The following is a 24,838-nucleotide window of genomic DNA, read 5'->3' as shown; positions in this document are numbered from 1 at the left end:
TAACAAACTTATTATTCTAGGAGACTTTAATCTCTGGCCCAACGGCAGCCTAGATACAGGACTAGACAACCTTTTGCTGTCTTGTGCCAGCGTAGGGCTTCACCAACTGATAAAGGACCCCACCCACACCGCAGGCAATCGTCTTGACCTCATTTTCTCGAGCCCTGATCTAACTCAAGTAGGCGACATTCTGCCTATGAGTTGGACGGACCACTCGCTTATTAAATTATACATCACCAACGTCATAATAAGAAAGTCCAAGAATAGCTCTCCACCACAATTCCCTTACCGAAATTGGAAAGCTTTAGAAAAACTCAGCACCACCACCAAAGTCTTCGAAGTGCAGGATAGTTTCTCTCCTACCAGCTCGGTGGAAAACAACTACAGATCCCTCAGCTCGAGAATTACTTCTATCACGGACTCGGTTGCCCCATTAAAACACTGCAAACCCAAAGGTAGAGCTCCTGCACCCTGGTACAATGACTCCCTCAAAACCCTCAAATCAGCCTGTAAACAGGCCGAGAGAAAGTGGAGACACGGATACTGTGACACTAATAAAGCCCTCTGGAAAAATTCACTCCGTGATTACAAATCTGCCATTGCAGAGAGTAAATCGAATTACTACTGCAGCACTATAGCCAACGCTGCTAACAGCCCAAAAAGTATATTTCAAATCCTGGATAATTTTATACATCCTGACTGCGTCAAGAACTCTGTCCCACCATCTCAGACCCTTTGTGACAATCTCGCTCTGTTTTTTACGGATAAAATTGAGACCATCATTAACAATCTGGCAACGCCCCCTTCACATAACCACTCAATCCCCCCCGGAGCTGGCTCCACCAACCCTGATCCTTCGAGATCAGCGTGCCCTCCTATGAATAGTCTCCTGGCCTTCCCCCTGATTTCTCAGGCAGAATTTGAGAAACTGGCACGGGGCATTACCTCGGGATCTCCCCTTGACCCTCTGCCCCCAAAAATCTGGAAAGCATGCGGGCACGAGTTATTCCACACCCTTCGGATGATTTGCAATCAATCTCTCGGCTGTGGTCTCGTCCCCATCTCCTGGAAGCAAGCGCTCATCACCCCGCTATTGAAGAAACCTACGCTGAATCCAGAATGCCTTTCCAATTTCCGCCCCATATCTCTTCTGCCATTCCCGGCAAAGGTGCTTGAACGTTGGGTCAGCAACTGCCTCTCAACCTACCTTGAGCAGCATCACGCTCTGGACAAATTCCAATTTGGCTTTCGCCCAGGCCATGGCACAGAAACTGCAGTGCTTACTGCCATGGAAGAGCTTCGAATGCGTGCAGACAGGGGCCAAGCCGTGGCCTTGATCTTATTAGACCTGTCTGCCGCATTCGATACTGTCAACCACGCGACCCTGCTTGAGAGGCTGAGAGAGGCAGGGGTCGATGGTACGGCCCTGCTCTGGTTTCATTCCTATCTCAGTGACAGAAAACAGGCTGTATCCCTCCCCCCCTTCCAATCTGTCTTCTCCCCTGTCCCTCACGGTGTTCCCCAGGGCTCCTCTATCAGTCCGATTCTTTTTAATGTTTACTTGAAACCACTGGTCACTTTAATTAAATCACACAACATGACTACAGTAAACTATGCGGACGATACCCAGCTCCTTTTCTCTTGGGAGGGCGAAGATTCCATCTCTTTAGAAGCCTTCCACAACTGCCTAAGAGACACCGCAGGCTGGTTACATCGGAACTCCCTCCAGTTCAACTCCTCGAAAACCGAGGTTCTGTTCTGTCCCGTAAGCCGCATACCCTGCCCTCTGCCTGCCGAGTTTTGGCCCCCGGAAAACGTAAACAACCCGCTACCTGCTACCAGCGTTCGCAATTTGGGCGTCATGCTAAATCACCAACTGAGCATGGAAACGCAGGTTTCAAGAACAGTCGCCACCTGCTCAGCCCTTATGCGCTCACTGCGCAAAATCCTGCCTCTACTACCACCATCAGCCCGAGCATCGATAGTCAGGTGCACGATTCTCAGTCGCCTTGACTATTGTAATGCCCTCCTGCTTGAATCCCCTGCGACACTGCTAGACAGACTCCAACGAATTCAGTCGGCAGCAGCCAAACTGGCTCTTGGATGGACCAGGAGATCCTCGACCACCGCTGCCTTGGCCGAGCTGCACTGGCTTCCCTTGAAGCAACGCATTGCCTTCAAAGCCCTTTGCTTGGTCTTCAAGGCATTACACGGTACAGGACCTAGTCCTCTTCAACGTCTGTTCTCGTGGTACATCCCCACCAGAACACTTAGGTCCGCAACCGCATGCCTTGTGAAAGTACCCAGATGCAAGAAGGCCAGAATTGGGGGAAGATCCTTCAGAGTAGCTGCGGCCAAGCTTTGGAACAGTCTGCCTGCCGATATCCGCCAAATCCCTCACCTCCTACCCTTCAGGAAGCAAATCAAAACATGGCTCTTCCCCCACCCCTCAAACCCCGTCCGCCCCTAGTCACCCCTCGAATAAAATCCCAGGAGTAAGCTACCAGCGCCAGGATACCTGCCAGGTGACAGCCGCGCTCTACAAATGTTTTAAATTTAAATAAATAAAAATATTCACCAGAGAGGAAATATCGGCCTCACTGAATGCAATCGTTCCCTCCAAGGCTTCAGGCCCTGACGGCATCCCAGGAGATCTTTTCAAGTCAGATATGGAAAACTAGGCCACATACATATTAACCCTTGCTAATGACATCGCGGGAGGAGGGAGCAACCCTGGATCTTGGAAAGGAGCGGAAGTTATTCCTATTTTTAAGAAGGGCGATAGGACAATGCCTGCCAACTACCGGCCGACCAGCCTGATCGACTGTGTTCAGAATGTCGTCAGTCGCTTACTTTTAGCGAAAATCACGGACTGGGTGGAGGAAAATGACATTCTATCCTCCCTCCAAGCGGGCTTCAGGCAAAAAACGGGCACAGTCGATCAGGTTTTCAGACTCTATATGCTCTACTGGAAGGTGGTCTTGTTGGGTAAAGGGAGTTTTTATATTGCATTCGTTGACCTAAAAACTGCATTTGATCTTGTTCCTAGGGAGAATTTGTGGCGGGTACTTAGGGAGATGGGCATGCCCGCAGGTATTCTTTCACTCTTAATTAGGCTCCACGATCAGAACCTTGCTAGGGTCAGGTGGGGGAGTCCGCCAAGGATGTGTTCTGGACCCAACTCTCTTTTCATTGTATATCAATCATATAGCAGAGGCCTTATCTGTCATCCCAGCAGATGCCCCGACCCTAGCACAGCAAAAAAAACCTACCCTCCTATTCGCAGACGACACGCTTGTTGTCTCAAAGACCCCAAAGGGCTTGCAGAGTCTACTAGACCACTTCAAGCTCTTCTGCAATGGGAGGGGGATTGAAATTAATACAGCAAAAACCAAGCCCATGATCCTAAACCCTCACAAATCTTTTAAGGGTAATCTGTTTTTAAATGACGTCTCACTGGAGAGAGTCAGCTCCTTTGACTACCTGGGAGTAAAACTTTCTGAGGATATGGCCTGGAACCACCATCTTAATAAGACCTTCCTCAAATTTTCCCAGGTGACCGGGGTCCTGCATAAAGAACACCGCCTCTCCCACACTAAGCCTGTTGCTCCAGCATTAAAATGATATAGTTGCAAGGCCGTGAGCAGTGCCCTCTATGGTGCTGAGCTTTGGGGGATGGTAAAAGTCAACAATTTGGTATCCCTTGAAAATATGTTCCTCAAAAATTAGGTTTCTCTCCCACAGAGTACCCCCACTTGCCCATTATTGCTAGATATGGGCATCAAATCCATAAGTGATTTAGTGAAGCTCCACCCTCTACTGTTCTGGTATGGGCTGGTATCCACCCTGGAATTATCGGTGTATGCTGCCGCTTTCCAAGAGATTTGCATCCTGGATTCCATGCACAAAATTGGCTAGACAAAACACGTTAAAAGCCTTCTGTCACACATACGTTTAGTGGGACACAATATCGGCTCTCCACCACCCCTCACTAAAAGTCAGATTAAAATCCTTGAGCACTCTGCCATTTCAGCCAGCAATCAGGGGCGACTGATCGAGGAATTTAACGATATTAAGTGTAACCGCACCCTTGAAAGTTACCTCGATATTATTAAAGTGCCGACCGATAGAAAATTGTATATTCAGTTTAGATTTGGCAGCCTGCCTATTAATCTATTTACAAATTTATGGCTGATTAACAAAGCATTACCAAAGGGCTGTCCCTGCTATCCCTCTCCACAAGAATCTATTGCTCACTTCTTTTTTGCATGCAAAGCATACACTAAACACAGGAGTAGATGGCTCTCTCCTGTTTGTAGAGAACTTGGCACTCGAGATTACAGAGTGGCTCTGCGTATACTAATATCTGACGCAAGACCTCTATTTGTGTGTACTATTGCAAAATACCTGGAAATTGCATGGGCAATCAGAAGAAAGGCATTGAATCATTTTCAGCCTAACCCTATGACCAGCATTCGTCTAAATCCTCTACTAAAATATTGCTGCCATATCTGACAGCAAGTTTGAAAGAGCAAGTAATATTTTTTAGTATTCTTTTAAGTATATATATATATATATATATATTTTTTTTTTTATGGCAAAAAATGTTTACAATATTTTTAATGCTTGTATTGTATAGACAGATGACTGATCCATCTCCTCGAAATATCCATCATTGCCATGAATCGATGTTGGAAATGCTGTCTTATTATAACAACTAATGTAACATAGAGCACTTAAAACATCTCCACCAGAACTTGGCTCAAGTAGGAAATGCATCTGCAAGTTTTCCTATATTTTAGCATCTGGATGGTTTGCATTTATGAGGACAATGAGATCTACATACCTCCCGTAGTTTAATTTTATGTCTATTTTTATCCTCGCGTGTTTTTACATTGAATGCTACCTTTTGAAATTGTACAACTTTTATTATTGAAGTGCATCTTTTGATGTATGTTCATACATATGTTACTCATTCTTTGATTCTGTGTCTTTTTTTATGGTAATTTTTACCGAAAGAAAGATTTTACGACAAATGTATGTTGGTGAAAGATTTGTTGAGAATGAGAGCCAGGTTTGGATGGATGGATAGTATTCATAGGTGAAGATTGGATGGAGAGAATGGAAAACTTAAATGGTGACTATGTAGCAATGCCAAGGGTGAAGAATGAAAATACTAATAGAACAATTCAATGATGAACGGAAAAATCCCTAGGAAGAAGAGTAAACAAGGAATGTTTTTTCATTAAGGGTTTTTATTCAAAGGGTTGAGGTGGTAATTTAGACTACTCCCTTGACTCACAGTAGTTTTCAAGTGCAACATATTATGTATCATTCCTAGTACCCACCAATCATCATCAATCACCTCCCTAAGATTGCCTCCACATGGCATTTCTCCAGTGACAGCTATGGGTGAACTATAGGCTGCAAGGTTTCATCGGAGGCCTGGCATTATTGGCTGTGCAATGTGCATCTGCCTTAGTTAATGTGTAGCCCCCTTTACAAATGTAATGGCAATGCAAAAAATAAATAGTTGTGTTTCCCTTCACTCCCAGTGCCCACTCATTCACTTCCTAGTACATAAGTAACTATTTTCCTAACTTCCTTGTTCTGTCCCAGCCTTCCATGAAATGTTTTTTTGATGTGGTCAGACGGCTAGATTGCCGACTTTGGTGCTGGAAACCAAGGTTCGAGCCTCGGGGTCTCGTCCACATCCTGTGATTCTGGGCAAATCGCTTAATATCCCAGTGCCTGAATGTGTCCTTGTGTAACATAACCGGTGCTCATGTAAAGCGCTTCAATACCTTCGGGTCGAGTTCGCGCTATATAAATCTGTATTTTAAAAAAAAAAAAAATTCTTTTGCATGCGCCACTTTCCTATGGTCTAGTGATATATATTTTATTATTGCTTCCATAACAGATTACGTCAGTTCAGATTATTCCCTTTAAAAAATTTCTGAACAAAGTGGCTCACTACTAGCAAAAGATTAGGCACAGGATGAAGATCAGTGAAACGCCTACCTATCCAGCCTAGCCCCTCTAACTTACCTACAGTAGACTAAGTTAATAAGTATTTTCCTTGCTGCCAAGCAAATCTATTTTGTTTGAAACAAGTAATGTCAAATGTTGTGACAGAAGGCGAGGCCAGGGAGTAAAGTGAGACTAAAGAGTAGGTGACTTTGCATTTTGTGGATGGGATAATTTGTGATGAATGTGCCAAATACAATATCATGTTCCTTAATCCTTTCCCTGTACTGTAGTGCATTGCTTTTCCCATGGGCAGGCTGGATGATGTTTGTCTGCATTATTGACTTCTTTATAATTATTTAGTAGTACCTCATGTGACATATATCATTCATAGTATCTATTAATATGCCTTGTAGTCAGGGTGAAATTAAGGCATTTAACAGAGCATGGACATGATAGGAAAATAGATAACTGTCTATTACAGCTGCTCCACTTGCAGACAGTAGCAAACTAATGTGACATGAGTATGTCTGTCTAGGGCGCAAGCTGAGCTGGCATGCCTACATTAATTTGGCTCAACAAGAGAGAGAAGAATACTTGTATACTCTATAGTACATAATGCCTGAAACTCTAATCACATCAAAATCGAATGGCCTGAGGATGCCAGCAAATGTACTGCCAGAGTTACTGTGCCACTATAAAATGTTATGTTAAGAGTATTGTTTACAATTGTCGTTTTTCTTTCTTGATATAGCTACTCCTGCCAATCCCACAAAACCCACCACACAGGAGGTAGCAGACAGGACCTGGCATCGGAAGCTGAGGGTCATCAGGGCCAAATATCAACGACTGGTGGCAGAGGAAGAGGAGGAGGAGAAGGCAGCAGCAGCTGAAAAATGCACTGGGCCCCATCCAGGCCCCAGAGCCTCCAGTATTCACCACAGTCACAAGGCACCCGTCAGCCACAATTCCATCACTGCTTCTCCCCTGTATTTTAGAGCCTTTTGGCGCCACAGTCTGCAGAGGTTGGCATACATGGAAGCCAGGATGGAGGAGCGTATGGACACTTTGGGGAAGAAGCTCCTAGCCTGCTACTAGGCCTCTTTTGCCCCTTTTTTATCTTTTTTTTGGTGGGTGGGACTTGTTGGGGAGCAGTTAGGGATGTGGGATTTGGGACGTTTTGGGGGCTTTCCTATTTCTTAATGTGCAATTTCGTTTTTGGACTTTTACCTTGGACATTGGTTGGGATTAGGGAGAGGGGTGGGCCAGTTGTGGGTTTACTAGTTTTTTTATATTTGTTAGAGAAATACATTTTTTATAGTTGCACATATTATTTAAATCTTTTTGGGGGGTTACTCTTTTACTTTGCACTGCTGCCTTTGCCGCAGGCCACTGCCAGTTTTTAAAATCTTCTGATAGTGTAACAACAACAAAATAACTATGCAACACTCTCACTTGTCCTACTACTCTCTCCTCCTAGTCTCTGCAGTCTTCAACTATATCAACCCCTGAAGACTCAGAGGGAGTGGGTGTGTGAATTTCTATGTTATATAGATTATTGCAGTTCAACAATGAATCACCCACAGTTCCTCTCTTACCTCATAAGATGAAGCAGCTGCTGCATGGTTTCCCAAGGTGCCATGGTGGTTGTGGTAGTAGCAGCATGCTAACACACTAGTCGACCAGTGAAAGCAGCAGATGCAGAAGCGAGGCTACACTCCCTCCTAGCCAAACTCCAACTGTAGGATAAGGAATATTCATTGCAGGGAACTAATTAAATTGAAATACAAACTGTGTTAATGCCGTTGTTATATGCAAGCTTTACAAACAAAATTAGACAGTCCCTCAGAATCTAGACTACTAGCACACAAGAAGAAAAGAGACAATAAAGAAAATATGATAAGCAAGGCTAAATTAAAATAATCAGAATGGTGAGCTAGTAAAAAGTTACAAAATGAAGTCAACTCAAGCTACGAATTGGACAAGGGTAACCTTTGACGCAATACAGTGCCTGGAGGATGATGCTGGCGATTAATTTCCTCTGAAAAAAAATTAAATATCGAATACTGTGTGTGGGTGACAATCTAAATATAGTATTGCCAGTGTGGGCTATAGTTGGAGCTGAAGAAGATCCTCACGCTCCACGTCTGCCCCACCAAGTGTGTGATCAATTAAGGTGGTAAATTTAATTTAGTCACAATTCAATAAATCACACAGGCTGGCGAAGAGGGTTAGGGGTTCGATGAATGGATGAGAAGGGGTATTTGAGGGAAAGGTTTGATAAAGACAAACACTACACAAGGACAACATTCATCTTGGCAGCCGACCATCATAAATCTGTTATGGCAGAAAAAGGAAATGGAAGAATGTAGTACAGGTAAACCAAATAAAATTGTCCGTCTTCCCCCAGAGATACCCAAGTTACATTATGTTTTGTGGTACTGAGCTTTGAAAGATAAGAAATAAAATTAAAATATCTGTAGGAGTCAAGCAAACTTAAATAACACACACAGGTCTAATGGTTAAAGAGAAAAAATGATATGGTATCGCCAAATTAAGAGTTGCATCTGTATTTCTCTTGGACTGTCTGTCAATCTTGGATGCCTGGCTGATGTCATCCAGTACGGTAAGTGTGAGTATGTCATATTGCTTTTCCAGTAAGGGTCATGGCAAGAAGGCCTGTAGATTGAAAAAAAAAAATTATATTAAAGAATCAAGGAGAAAAAAGTTAAACTGCATAAGGAGTGCACCAAGAAGACTCAGAGGCAGCATGCGTAAATGTCTGTTTCCAGATAACTTCAACAATAGGACCACACCCAAACACCACTTAGCTTCAAATTTGAGCCAGACAGCACTGAGTACACACACATATCCAGCAACATAGCATTTTCCCAATCAAGTAAAATCAACGCACAGCTGTCACTCACCACTCACCACCACTACACCTACATTTAGGCCACTTCAAAGTCATCAACAAATCGGTTTGTTTCAATGAATTTGAAAACGTCCATCTTTTTCTGGTGGCAGTTCTCGAAGCAGTTACGCCCACGCCCTGAGTTATCCATCATCTCTGATGTTCCTGAGTCTGACTCTGAGTATGGTGTCCAACTCCGTACCAACTGTGTCCTGACTTCCAACTCAAATGCAATAGAGCGTCCTGTAGTACAATTTTGTAGTTGCACAACAAGAAGAGAAAGATTAAGTCATTTTGTGTGTAGACTAGATTCAAACGTACTGGTCGGGTATGACTCTTTGAGGATTATAAAGCAGAAAACAATAAAACAGTGCAGTGTGGACTGTGGAGTAAACCCAGTGAAGCAATCTCTATATCTCTTGAAGGGGAAGGTAAAAAATTGCCTTCAGGGTAAAATTGATTAGCCGTCGGTAGGCCACCAACATTGTAAGTCATCACAAACACATTTTAAGCATAATAGATACAGATAAACAAACACCCAGTGTTCACAACAAACAAGAATCACTCAGCGTGCAATGCATGACATTTACCTGTTCGTTCGGTGGGCTCACCGTTAACTATTCATGGTACATTGCAGAATGCAGATCCATTTGTTCAACAAGCAGAGAATGGCCAGTGTCAATCGAATTATAATATTACATGTGGGGCAGTCCCTCTAGGGTAGGAAAGGATACATAGTTATGGCCCGGGGTTGGAAGCAGGCACACATTTGTTTGCATTCTCCATCCAATGCCATTGAGGGAAATGGGTGTGTGGGGAGTCAGGAATTCTACACTGCACACAGTTGCAAACAATTCCAATTCGGGAATAAAATGTGTCTAAGTGTAAGACAGTGAGGATGAATTAGTCAAAGAGATACAAACAAATAAAAGTAAATAATAATGTTCCCTAGTAGCCATATTTTTTGGGGGGGCATCAAAGAAAGAAAGAAAGCAGATCAGCGATAGACTTGAGACTGAGAGAGAAAGATCTGTTTGTTGGGCCAGGTCTAGTAGTCAGGGAAGTAGAGCTGATCCTCAAACTCTGGTGGTTCATCCAGAAGTAGGATATATAACACACTACTTTCATGACCTGAGTCTCCCTCATCTTCCTGCTGTGGTAATTCAGGTATGGAGTAATCCGGTGGTATAAATTGCTGATTCAATTTGATCATGGTTAATCTCTCCATGATTTGGGGTGAGAGACTGGTACTTTTCACTGTGACAATGGCACCAGCAGCACTGAAAAAACACTCAGTGGGCAAACCATACCAATACACCAATAGGTTTTGATCAAGATCAACCTCTATTGCATCATCCAGATATGCCTGGACCATTCGCTCATTGGTCATTGCTGGTACTCCAACTTGCTCTACCTCTTTTGCCTTTGCCTCTGCACTGAACTTAACCCTGCCAGTAGAAACCACTCAGTTGAAGAATTTAGGGCTGATGCTCCCGGTCCTGTTGTTGATGGTGTTTTTTTTGGTTTTGGCAGCTGTAAGCCAACAGCACTGCTCTCACGTTTTAACCTAGAAGGCTGCCCTGCAAGACTTGTGCACCTGGAGGAGTGGGCCTCTAATGCACTGCCGTTATCTTTCTAGCTCATTGTTTTGCTCAGATATCCATGTTTTGTATTTTCTAATATACCCATCTGAAAAAGGAAGGAAATTGGAGAGTAATGGTTTATTACTGTAGATCAAGAATTGTGGCACAGATGTAATGTTTGGAGGACACAATGTCTCTTTGCCCCTTTGTATTAGCAGACAAGTGAAGGTTTCTGCTCTCCACAGTCATATGTATCTTTTTTTCCTCCACACAAGTGTACATTGCAGACACCTCCTTTAGCTGATCCTGTAGCATGTGCAACAACGGGATAACTTGGCCCATGGTACTATCTTTTTTTCCGACTTCCACTGGGATGCTGGGATGGGGTAACGTCGGTTTCCACTGGGGCTTGGCTAACACCCATGATGACTGGCTTGTCGTCATCCTCCTCTTCTACATCTGCCTCCATAACTCTAAGGCTTTCTGGAAACTTCCTTTTCCCTAGCGTCATCTCGTGGAATGTCTCGCACTCAGACTCAGGCGGTATCCAAGTGGTGTCTAGATCATCAGAAGGGGGATTGAAGAAGAAGATGATGCCCCACTAGCCCTCCTTTTTCTAGCTGGAGATCCGGAAGACAATGGATCTTCTGAAAGAGCAGATTTCTATAGTTCCTCAGCATAAAGCTCAATCTCTTGAACTGCTCCTACTTCTGGAAGAACTACTATTGGTGGTTGTGGATGTTGTTGTTGTCAACTTCTCTGAGTTTCCTGAAACGATTGGGTACTACTTTGCGATAAGTCGATTTCAACATTACTGCTCAGGGGCATTGCAGCGATTAGATTGGCTGCCTGTGTGACAGGCATGGGCTTGGGCCTAGATTGGGGTGGGTCCATTGATGTGGGAGTGCTGCTCCCAGCTTACTCCCAGAAGCTGGTGTGGCAGGCACAGTTATTCTTTCACCCAAAAAAGATCTGGGGCGACATACCAGTGGTCGGGTGGTAAGCTCCTTCTTCTTCTCACTGGCCACCTTCTTAGTTGCACTTTTCTTTGAGGCCATCTTAAAGCTATCAGCTAGCAGTGGCACTTTGCTTCACAAGTTGAAGAGATATCTGTTATGTATGAGTCACTCATGCATCAAGCCGTTCACAGGCCTTCCTTCTGGTAGTACTGTGGGTGATCTCTGTTGTACACCTAAAAGAAAAGAAGCAAGAAGGACATCAGTTAAATGTGGCATTGTTACAGTTCAATTACTAGCACAAACAAACACAATATCAATTAGTGTGGTCACTAGTTACTCTTATCATAAATCATTCACAATACAGTGTAACTATTCTATTCGGAAAATCACACCAGCTTAAACTTTCATGTTGACTGACAGTACACTCAGGAAGGATGAGAGAGCCAAAACAACAACATATAGATGAAACTGTTTGCTTATGTGCGTCACTTGACGTCACTCGTGTGTGAGGTGGCACTCAGGGTGGTGCAGCTTACAGATGACAATGGAAGGAATAATCCCTAGTCAATGAATGCTGTTGTGCACCTAAAGCAGACATGGGGTTGATTGATGCCAGATGTAGTGGAAAATGGAAATGGAATAAACAAAAAAATGTTTTAAATGTGAAACAAATTGGAAAAAATGCACATTAAAAAAATAAAACATGAGTGAACTTATCCTCAAAGATATAATATTAAGTTATGAATCTGCTATATCATTGCTCAACCATCCATGCAGCCTATGACAAAGGGTCACACTGGCTGGATGTGCAAAATGGCTGCCAGCCAGTGCCACATTGTCATCAACAACACTGAGCAGGAAGGCATTGGGAACAAAGAGAAGACATGCAGGCCTATGGGGAAAGCACACTGGCTGCCTACACAAAACGGCCACCGACCACATGACCACAAGATAACACATGTAGGCCTATGGGGAAAGCACAATGGCTTGCTAGTGGTAACACGAAATGCCCATTAGTCACATGATCACACATGATCACAGTGACGAGAGGCAGGAGGGTGAGGCCTGGAAAACAAAGAACACATGCTGGCTTAAGGACACTGACTGTATAAAAAATGGCCCTTGACCACATGGCATTTGGAACAAAGGCTAATGGTGGCCTATGGCAAACACACACACATTGGCCAGACAAAGGAGGCATGGTAAAATAGAGAAATGCAGCAATACCAAAAACAAAAATGAACAGGGCTAAAAGTGTTTACAACAAGCTTTACTTCACCTATCCACGGTGTGCATGAAAAAAACATGAAATACCACAAAAAAACCACATTTTGTATTCAATCCAAATCCACCGTAGCCTAAAAAAGCTATTTCATCCAATAGACAAGACAGAAACAGTTGTTTCATTCACCGATGACTAGTAATGGGTCTATTGGAAGGCCCATTGGCCGACTAGGCCAAATAGTGAATTAATCTAATAAAATACTGCACATGTATTAGAAAACATGAAGAAAATACACTAAACTGTAACTGTGCAACATTTGACCTGCACAAAATAAGAAAAAATACATGCATAACAACAACCAGCAACGAGGCATGGCCACAAACAAAGAATAAATGCAAGGCTATAGTAAATGCACACTGACTGCCTACGCAAAATGGCCGATAGCCACATGGTCACAACAAGAAGCAGGAGGCCTAGAAAACAAAGAACACGTGCAGGCCTATGGCAAAAAGCACACAGGATGCTTACCCAAAATGGCCGCCAGCCACATGGTCACAACAAGCAGCAAGAAGGCATGGCCACGACAAAGAAGACATGCAGGCCTATGGCAAAAGCACACTGGCTGGATACACAAAATGGCTGCCTCGCCACCTGGTCACAACAAGAGGCAGGAGGCCTATAAAATGAAGAGCATGTGCAGGCCTGGGGACAGTCCGCCGACTATACAAAATTGCCCCTGGCCAGTAGCCACACGGAATGTGGAAGAAACTCAAATGGTGGCCTATGGCTAAAACACACACACACACACTGGCCAGACAAAGTAGGCATGGTAAAACAGAGAACACAGCATTAATTCAGCAATGTCAAAAACAAAAGGCTCCCAAAGATTTTTACAACACACATCCTTGAGGGGGAAAAAACATGAAATACCATTAAAAAACATATTTTGTATTTCAATCCAAATTCACCCATGGCCTAAATGCTGTTTCAAATTCAACAGACACCAAAGAAACAGTGGTTTCATGCAACCATGACTAGTACTGTGCCTCCTGGCTAGAAGGCAGACTAGGCCACATAGGGCCTGATGTATCAAAGGGTTTTACCCATTCTGTGTCTATGGGAAAATGTGTTGATACATATGGCCCATAGTGAGTTAAATCTTTAATACAAATGCATTGAAAACACATGGACTTTTTTTTAGTAAACTGTGAAACATTTATCCTTTACAAAAGAAGAAAAATAAAATGCAAATAAATCACTAGGCCCCTACTAAGACAACAGGCCACTCACCACAATACATTTAAAAAAACAATTAGAAGTACTAATAAATCCAGGTGCATGGCCCCAATCAAACAAACAACACCAGTTTTTCAACTTGTGAAATCTCAAATACAAAGTCCTTAAGACGAATGGGATATTGCAGCAGACACAAAGAGTTATCCTTCTGAGCTCCAAATCCAAATAAAAAGTCACCAGAAGATGGACAAAGCGCTGGGTGGAGCCTGCTGGAGTTGGAGAATCTGGGGCACTTTCATTTGGAAAAAAAGTTTTAAAAAAAAAGGATTCCTGGCACAAAAAAAACCAATGCCCAATGTTAATTTAAGGAGGTTTTTAACTTCAAATCGTCATTTCTGGAAGATTTTTATGCTTCTTGAGGAGAGAATCTTCCCCAGATTGCAGCCACAGAAGATTCTGGGCATTCTGGATCATTTACGGCAGAAAACATCTAACAGAAGTCGTTGCCGCTCAAATGATGTGTTGGTGACCGCTAAATCTTGGGGGAGCATGCAGCCGGCTAGCAAATCTCGTGGCGCCAGTGAACGGCCATAAAAATCTCATGGGCGATGGCTAGTGCCCAGCAAGTAACTCCAGCACACGCAAAAGGACATTTCAAGTGCAGCAACCATAAAATAAACTCCGCTCCATTGTGGAGTGTGGAGTTTAATGAAACTGCATTCTCTGAGAAAGGGGAGTTGTCTAATTCTGCAAACGGAACAGAGTTTTACACCTGGATTTAATCTGGACACACTGGAGGCCGATGTGGTGGTGAAAAGCAGTTGCTGCATCAATTTCTTCAGCCACGGTTCCATGATGCATCGATTCTTGCAGCTGCAAAATAGGTTCTGCGTAGGTGTCAGTGTGGTGATCTCGGACTTCATAGACACTTGAGGTGAACTCGGGCTGCAGCAGGTCCTCAGTTGTGGACAGGCGCTGGGTCGATTTCCTTGGCCGCACGATGGCTGTGCCTGGAAACCTTTCACACACAGCGATGATGCATTGGAAAAACAGGCGATGGAAGAGCGATGCATCAATTTTCAAGTCTTCTGTAGCTTTTTGCAGCAGGAGCCACATCCAAGGGTCCATAACTGAAATTGGTACCACTTGGCAGGTCAGAATTTCCAGCAATGTAGTTCAGGGGTGCTGCAGGTGAAGTCTTTGTTGGCCCTGAGACTTCTTAACAGGAGGCAAGCACACACAAGCCCTTGGAGAAACTTCACAAGCAGGACACACAGCAATGTCCAGTCCTTTTCCTCTCCAAAGCAGAAGCAGCAACTGCAGACCAAACCAGCAAAGCAACAAACAGCAAAGGGACAGTACTCCTCCATACAGCTCTTCAGCTCTTCTACTTGTCATAGTCTCCTCTTGATCTAGAAGCGTTCTAAAATGCTGGGGTTTTAGGTCCAATACTTATAGCCCTTTTAGCCTTCGAAATAGGCATTCTTCAAAGGATTGTCTTTGTAGTGCACAAGTTATTGCCTTGCCCTGTCTTGGCTCCAGACACACTCCAGGGGGTGGAGACAGAATTGTGAGAGGCCAGGCACAGCCCTATTCAGGTGTCAGTGACAACTCCTCCCACTACTTGAGCTGAGGAAGACCCATCAGTCTGGTGATGGGCCATCAGGCTATGCAGGGCACAGGATGGTAAAGCAAGAAGATGCAAAAAGTGGCATTTTCAAACACTAAATTTAAAAACCATCTTTCCTAAAAGATGTCTTTTTAAATTCTGAGCTCAGAGTGCCCAATCTCCAAATCTCTAGCTTTTCCCAACTGAAAGTTACACTTGTACAATGTTACAAGGCAGCTCCAATGATAGCCTAAGGAAGAGCTAGTCTTTACAATAGTGAGAAACAAAATTGCCAATATTTCACATGTAAAGCACACCAGTGCATGTCCTACCTTTCACATACACTGCACCCTGCCCATGTAGTACAAGGAAAGGTTAGGGCCTGGCAAGTGGTTGCACTTGCCAGATTGACATGGCAGTTTAAAACTGCTCTCACAGACACTGCAATATAAGGCCTGGGACAAGTGTACAGGGCTACTCAGGTGGGTGGTACAACCAATGCTGCAGGCCCACTAGTAGCATTTGATGTACAGGCTCAGGGTACACATAGTGCACTTTACTAGGGACTTACCAGTAAATCAAATACACCAATAAGGGAGAACCAATCAGAATCACAAATTACACAGGGAGCACTTGCACTTTAGCACTGATGGGATATCAAGTGACGGCACCGAAGCATTGACAATAACAGGCAGTGACGGGAGGAAGGGGTTGGTGTGGCAGAGGGGAGAAATTCCTCAAAGAAAGATTTACAGGCTTGCTTTCAAGCCTGGGTCAGCGCTCACACTGCTTTCCTTCTCATAGCAATACAGACCTAGCATATGAAGCGTGGCATCTGTGAAGCAGGCACCGTGTTGATACACTAGCTAAAGAAACACATTTTAAAAAGTAGTGCGCACAAAGAAACATAAATTCTAAAAAAGTAAGACCACATATAACAGGGGCAGTCACCTGGGAAGGTCAGAAACACCAAAATTAGTGCAATGGAAGAGTTTTGGTTGTAGAAAGAGGTCGAAGGGGTTTTGATCTCGTTTGATTGAGATCATCATTAGGACGAAAATGGAATGAGCAAGTAGAATCTACGGAGGGGAAAGAACAATGTGTCAACCATTGGTCCCAAGCGGATGGCATTTCATTTCATACAAACAACAATAGATGGAAAAGAAAATACAGGGATAGCCAAGGGATAGGGCTCCCTGAACAAGGAATTGATGAGACAGCGAAATGCAGTAAATGTATATACAGAAAGCATTCAGAAAACAATATATGAGAGGGAATGAAGGGATAACCAGGAAAGGGGTTCCTGCACAATGAGTAAATCAGACAGTTAACCACAATAAATGTATAAGGAGCCTGGAGTAAAGAGTAAGCTTGGCCGAAAGACAGAAGAATGTCTAATATGCGCAATGAATCTAAAGCCAATTGACACGCTGTGGGGAGCAAGAGACGCTCGGGACTCAGGAAGCCAGAAAAGGGCAAGGACCAATGCAATACCACGTAGGGGTGCAGCAGAGGGATGTGGAGCAGGGGTGAGACGTGCTGGGAGTTACTACAGACCCAGGGTGAGTGGGCCATTCGAGCATGAGGGTAGGCGTGGGACAGTAAGCACAGCCCAAGACCGCGCAGAGGGTGAAGGTGAAAGCACGCTCATTTCACGCACCTTCACTATATTTGTATGAGCACCAGAACTATCACCTGAATACAAAAAAGTGATACTCCTTTTATGCTGCTAATAAATGTGTTATCACTCCAACCTTGTGTCCTGCCATATATTGCTTAGCAAGTCCCCTGCGGACTTATTCCTTGTTTCTTTTGACCAATGCAATTTTGAGTAGTAGTAGCCTGCGCTACCAGAGGACCCGTGCGGCTTCTACTGCACCAGTGTTCTTCTCTATAATAATAGGGTGCACAAATCAGCTTTGACCAAATGCTACATTTCTTCACTGCAGCCACCCACCAGACCATTGTGGTCTTAGGTTATGCATGAACATGGGAACTTACCTTATGAGGAAAAGGGGGACTGTGGGGGATTATGTCATGGCTTTTGTTTGTGTCATTTCTTCACTGCACTGTTGAGTGTGAAAAGGCCATTGTGTGTTTTGGAATCCATATGTGACCACTTCTATAGTAGTTAGGGGCCAACCTTGATTGGCTACAGAATTAATGCAGGGGTTGTGATTACTTGAATTGGGGGCAGCAGACCTTGAAAGGACATGAAAACAGGGTTTCAAGATAGGACAAAAATTATGGTTTTCAGCACAGAACCAGTGAAGACAAACAGGGGTAGCAAGAAAGTTACTAACATTTGGGGGGAATAGCTGAGTATGTAGGAAAAGTATTTGAAACCATAAGTTGGCATTCTCATCATCTGTGAGGCACAACCATTGCTACTTTCAGTACTTGAGCGTATAGATGGGGGTATAGATGATCTTCTCCCGGAGGGGCCAGATCATGAATGTGTGCACTGGTTCAGAGCCAAGCTGAGCACCTGTGTGCTGGGCTGTTGCGCTATCTAACGTGTATGTTTAACTCAAAATGTCTCTGAGTAAGGGCAGACCGCAATGATCCTAAAGAATGAGCAGTGGTTACCTTTCTCTGTTTCCAAGCTGTGCTGTCTGCAGCTCATACACTAACATGAAGAAATGCATTTATGCTCATCTCTGCTCTGAGCAACCATGCATATTCATCATATGGCCCTTGGGGCTGTGTAATGATTTTGGGTATAGCATAGATGCACACCTGTTTTTATGCGCTTTCACCACTCTAACAGCATACATTTTACTTAGAGTTTGTCCAAGTAAGTGTGTTGCTTGAGTTTGAAATCCTTTAAACAACAGAAGACAAGAGGCGCTTGGCAAAACAAGAACAGTTTCCTTAATTAAACATTATGACCGGGAGAGGCACAAGGTCTTAATTTACAATTGGTACATGTCCTGCTTGTATACAAATCACAACAGGTTATAAACGTTTCCAGTGTACCATATATGGTAAGGAATGTTGGTTGCTGCCTTCGGAGTCATAAATTTAATGGTCTAATGGTTGCAACAGGTGGGCATCGACCTCACGTAGACATGATGTGGCCAGGGGATAACCTGTCCAGATGGCCGGCATGGGGAGTGTATGATCACTATGTGTGCAATGTGCCCCTAACTCATGTGGAATCTGACTTTTTATGTTTTTTTTTAGAAGTGTGAATACCCTATCTGGCCATGTGTACTTTAATGGGGCAATCTCCCCTGTCCATTGCTTATCTGTGGGGTTTATCAAGAGTTTCCTGCCCAAGTGTTTGCCTGCCAACTACTCACCCTCTCATCTGTGACCATTCTGTGGGATTGATCAAGAGTTTCCTGCCCAAGTGTTTTACTGCCAGCCATGCACCCTCTCACCTGTGACCTATCAATCAGTAATCCCAGGCCTAGGTCTCAGGGCCTGCATGACTACATTTTTGTAAGTCGAGTTTGATGTGGAGTTCAGAATGGGCGAATCTATTAATAAGGACAATATTTCATTTTTATCGATGAACACATCGAGTTCCATATTAACAAGTGTATGAGATGGAGACAGCACAGCTCAGAAACACAGCCCAGCTCTCTGTGCTGTCTGCTGGTCATGCACTAACTTGCAGAAACTCTAAGTTAAACGTCTGCGCATAAAACAGGTGCTCATTTCTCCTCTGGGCCGGTGCACCTGTTCATGATGCAGCCCCTGGTCGACCCAGTGTATCCTGTTCGCATACTTCATAATGTGCAAAAACACTACTGTGCACTGGTGTACAGCACCAGCATCAAGGCAGTTAACACCCTACCGAGCCACATTAGGGCATATGTGATTGAAATGGCCATTCTCAAGATAAATTAAGGATATGTTATTCAAGCAAAACCTGACAGTGAAGTGAGAAATTATATTCCCAAATTACAAAAGTAGGTGACCTATTGTGAAGGTTTTCACTTGTACAGAGGATGTATTCCTCTCAAGATTGTTTTCTATTTTATTGGATGCACTTGGGTGATTGGTGTGCTGTCATGTCAGAGTCCTGATGGGCTCCTCGACAGTTTTGCCACACTGTCTTCAGACGGAACATAATAATAAAGAGTTTTCTGCTAATCCTTTGGCATTGTCCGTAAACCACGTCATAGGACTGAGCGGTGTCCACGTGGTCCCCATGTAAGTGTTCTGAGATCCTGGGGTGATTGTTGGAGATAGAAACTTGGGGGCATATTAACAACGACCAGCGATAATTATCGCTGGCCGTGGTTAATGATAATTATATTATCGCAGGCTATATCTGGTATTTATCGCCCTGGTAGCACGTTATTAACAGCGCGTTACTCCAGGGCGATAAAAATTCCAGAGATAGTGAGGTGATCGCCCTTTTGCAGGGAACATCGCTGGTTTTCCAGCAATGTTCCCTGCAAAAGGGCGATAACCTTGCTGATACGACCCACAAGGTCGTATCAGCATAATCCACCCCCTATGTTAGGGATGGCTAAGTCAGGATTTTAGCAGTTGTTAGGTTTTGGCGAAAACTGCCGTTTTCGCCAAAATCTAATGTGTGCTAAAATCAGGTGGGCTGCCTTGTAAATATCGCGAAGTAAACATCAGCGATATTTGCAAGGTAGTCCATCTTGGGTACGCCCAGTAACGCCCACTTTGCATCTCATTGGAGATGCAAAGTGGGGAGTTGGGAAAAAGGGTCCTAACATGTGATTATGCATGTCAGCACCCTCTTGTAAATAGGGCGCTGGTTTTATCTCCGCTTTTTTGGCTTTGTTATCCAAAAAAGCGGCGATAAAGCCCTTGTAAATATGCCCCAAGTTTATTTAGGATTCTTAAGGTATTCAGACCAACCCACAAATCTGATTTGCTGGTATAGAATCTATTTTGTGTTTTACTGCGTCATGGACTTCATTCGTGACATTTAGAGTACATACCATTAAAGTTTTTTTCCCTCAGAGACTATTTCCCGACATGTCCCCAATGAATAGAAAAGCTGTACTTTCCCACTTTCTTGTGCTCTTTATTGCTACAAGGTTTCCACATTCCTTACTCCATCACTTATTTGTAGTGAGCAAAACTGTTTATTAAGAACCACACTCGATACAGAAACAGTGTGAGTCACAATTTCACAAGCTTCGATTGTGGCAGGGATAACTCAGCCTTCCACCTTTCCAAGGATGGGAGAAAGCATAGAACAGCATTAAGGGCCTCATTTTACAAATGCCCTGATGAGGACGAGTATTAATTCCGCATCACTTGAGTTTAAGGTCCCGGCGGTCGTGTTTACTCCAAGGTTGCATGATTAAAGGGTATTCCAGGTTGAAAGCTGTGAATCACGCGTGGGAGGAGGAATTATCGGGGTATCAGACATTCTGGGTGTCGTATCCCACGGAATTCCTCATTCTTCCCTGCAGTTTCTTTTAGAGATTCGAGTTTTTTTTATTACCTGAAATCTGAGGGGAAAAGAGCCATTTTGGTTAAAAGGCCTTTTTATTGTTCCTCTCCATAAATGTGAATGTGGATAAAGCGGGCAGCTTACCCACTGGAAATCTCAAAAATGTCAAAAGAAAGTAGCCCCATAAAACTGACGTGACAAGGACGAAGACAGTCACATTTCAGGCAACGCCTGTTATACGACTGACATTTCACCGGCCCTTTTTAGTCTCTCATCTAAAAAAATGTGGAGACATTTCCAAAGCCTGCCGCCTGTGCAAGAAATTAATTTCCAGCCATTCGTTCATGGACAAATATAGCTTCCAGTACAGTTGTGAATACAGGCGCTGCGGATCAAATTGTAATTGTTCACAAGTTAATGAATTTCCTCTGAATAGTAAAGACTCGACAATCTATTAGACAGTGCTTTGGGCTTCTTTGGGTACATAATATCTATTTGTACGATAAATGTATGTGTTTTGGCAGGTTCTTTAATATGACTCCTTTAATCTATTGCTGGTAAGCACAATTCTCTGTAACTTAATTTCCCAAGCTTAATGAACCTAGTAAATTTGTGCTGATGTCTTTTCAAGATAATATGTTCCTTAAATCTAATTTATTTGGCAAAAGTGGACAAACTTGATCTTAATTGAATTATTCAAAAAGCAGTATTGCCATTTATAATTTACAAATGTGATATCCATCACATTTTTGGCATTTATTCTTAATTTGTGCAATCATTACACTGCACAAGTGTCGCTCTATAACATGAAAGGCTTCTAGACTGTGAACCAAGTGATAGAACTTGGAACAATGGTAACGCTTTCAACAGAGGAGTAATTGGCACACCGTGCCATCTTATATTGTTTTCAGATAATAATGGCTGCCATTCTGAAGGAGTTGCTGTCATGTTCTTGTTAGAGTGTTAACTTTCGATCGCACTGTGTGAAGCTCAGATCGTTTTCGACATACAATAGCAAACTGCTTTCTGCATAAAATGGAGGCACATTGCTTTGTTTTGAAGGTCATTTTACGAAACCTCTAAAGATACTGAAATATCTATTTTTTCATAAAATGTAGCAGGTTTAATCAAGGCGGAGCTCTACTTAGGGCAACCAGTCTGGGATCAAAACTGCTTCAAGCTTTAAGGATGCAACTGACCAAGGTTATTTTTGTTTAGCTCTTTAATATGAGTTGTAGCAACCATATTCTGCCTAGTTTTCAAATTCTAAAGAAAGTTGGCAAATGCAACCCACATCAAGGTTCCGTCACATTTTAAGCATGAATGAGCCACTGTACATACGAATTTGGGTTACTGGTTGAGGATGTGAAACCCTAAGCAAGCAAAAACCACAACCCTTACCAGGGTGAATTGACAAGCAAACGCCAAATTAACCGGTGCTCACCATTTGGTAGCTTAACACAGAGCAGTCAGGCATAATTTAGAGGCAATGTGTAAAGTATTTGTGTAACACAAGAAAAATCGCACACCAATTTTGAAAAAAGAGAGTAAAATGTAATAAATATATCAAGACCTGAATGACAGAACTCCAATCAGTATAACCAGAGATGGGAATTTTAAAGATTTAAGTGGAAATAGCAGCAAAAAACATAGGTCTCAATTCACAAAGGTAAACTTACACTTAATTCTAGGTTTGCGACTTTCGTTATTCACAAAAGGTATTTATGAGTGGCTTCTTTACGTACACCCTCGGAGTGGAGTCTCCTCACTTGGGGCAGAGTTTCCACACTTGTGGCGAAGTCTCCACACTCATGGTGGAATCTCCACACTCGTAGTGGAATCTCGGCACTCGGGCGGAGGAAGTTTGCATTCAACCTGGCACACCTGTGTCAGCGCCTACCATCCCCCCAGCTCCAGCTGAAACTCCTCAGCCATCATCTAAACCCAGCCCTGCTGCAAGCATAAAAGCAGAGCTGACACAACAAACCCTTTCAAACATTTCAACATGTTGTTGAATGTGTTTGTTGTTTTGCCCCTTGCAATTCAACAGGATGATTTGAGGACAAGTATGAGCAGGAGAGGATTTTTAGGCAAAGGATAAACTTATTTGGGATGTCCAGCCAAGGGCCAAATACTGTTTCCTCCAGGTGTCATCTGGGAGATGGTTTGTGAGTAGGAACAGGACCTTGACTCCGTGACCTGCTGTTTCCCCCCAGATGTCATCTTGGAGATGGTTTGTGAGTGGGAACAGGACTTGATTCTGTAACCTGCCGCTCCCATGCCATCCCAGGTCAAGATTCTAGCAGCTCTCCAGTTATTTTCTATGGGGGCATTCCAGAGGCTCTCTGGTGACCTTGTGGGTATCTCGCCGGCAAACCAGTCCCAATGCTTGCATCAGGTACTGAGCTGCATCAATAGGAGAGCCCATTTCCACATAAGAATGCCGCTTACGGCAGGAGAACATGGCGGCCGGCTAGGAGGTCTGGTCGGGAGCTCCCTGCCTGCTCTGGAGACCAAGGGGACTATGTATAGGTACTAGCGGTTTCCACTACGGGCACGTGAAGATGACTCAGCCGACATCGCCAGGGCAGTAAAAGAAAAAAAAGGGGGGGAAGGAATCTCCCTGTAAAAACTTACTGTCGCAGGCATTCTCGCTGGAGAGGGGCCCAGATGCTGGGACAGATGGAAGGGTCCACGGAGGTTGTGCTCCCAGAAGGCTCTCTATGCTGGGTGGAGGCAGCCGTGAACACAAGGCTATTCAGACGAGTTGTGGGAAGGTTTTGCTCTTGGGGAGAGAGCAGTTCCTCCAGAGTTACACAGCAGCAGAGCCAGCACAAGAGCTGGTCAAAGGAGGACGTGTACCTCGCAGGGAAGTTGCAGTTAATTTCACTGCAGAGGAAGGCTGGCTCAGCGCGCATGTCATCGCAGGGTGCAGATTAAGGTAAGGAAGGAAGGGATTAGAGGTACCAAGAAAAAGAAAAAGTGGTAGTTGCACAACCCCCTCAACAGGGGAAGGGAGGCTTTAAACAAGGTATTGGTTACTGCCTAAGAACAAGGAAAGTAGGCATCACCCCCCACTACCTCCCCAAACAAAAGTGCGGCCCTCCAACCAGTGTAGACTACACAGAGGAAAAAGAGGGGGCATATTAATCTCCTGGCCCCTTCGTTATCAGCCCCATCTAGGGAGAAGGGTAAGGCTTTTAAACCTAAAATTACTCCGTCTCTGCGCTCCTTTTTTAAGGTATAAGCTAGGTTACCTTCTCCTCTCCCGGAGCCTGACGCTCGGGCACTGTCACCCTTGGAAAAGGTGCCCGCATCGGAAGAGATCTCTAGGGGTTCTGTGAGGGTAAGTATCACGCTCACAAACAGGTTCCAGGTCTTGGCTATAAGTGATCAGGAAATGTCCCAGGAAACGACCCAGGTAGAGTCTTTGACCCCGGAGTCACAGAACCAAGATGGCATGCAAGCTAAGGCCGGGGCAAAATTCTCGACCCTAGATCAAAATACTGCTAGTATCTCAATCAGTATGAGGTCTGGTTAACAGACACCTGAAGAGGTTGAATCAAACCCTGGGATGGAGAAGCTGATGGAGGCATGATTTTAGAAATGAGAGAAAAATTTGCCATCTCTGAGAGAAACCAGGGTAAAATTCAGGACTCTGTGGGGTATATTAACAAGAACGTGTAATAACTACCGCAAGAGTAGCGTAACACAACTTTCCATATCTCAGCCTAGCACGGGAAAATAACCCTGTGTCAACGTGGAATTCACAACAAGGCGTTAGCATGCGATAGCCACCAGATAACGCAGACAATGTCTGCGATACAACCACCCTGACAAAGATTAAAACACAAACCACAACACCAGAAAACCTGCAGTGAGCCCTTCCTTGATAAGGAAAAATGGGATAAACAGCGCGAGGGCAGCAATACTCACAAGCAATGCGGAAAACA

The sequence above is a fragment of the Triturus cristatus genome, chromosome 11 (assembly GCF_964204655.1).
Source record: "Triturus cristatus chromosome 11, aTriCri1.1, whole genome shotgun sequence".
Classification (NCBI taxonomy): domain Eukaryota; kingdom Metazoa; phylum Chordata; class Amphibia; order Caudata; family Salamandridae; genus Triturus; species Triturus cristatus.
Note: the sequence above shows the minus strand (reverse complement) of the source record.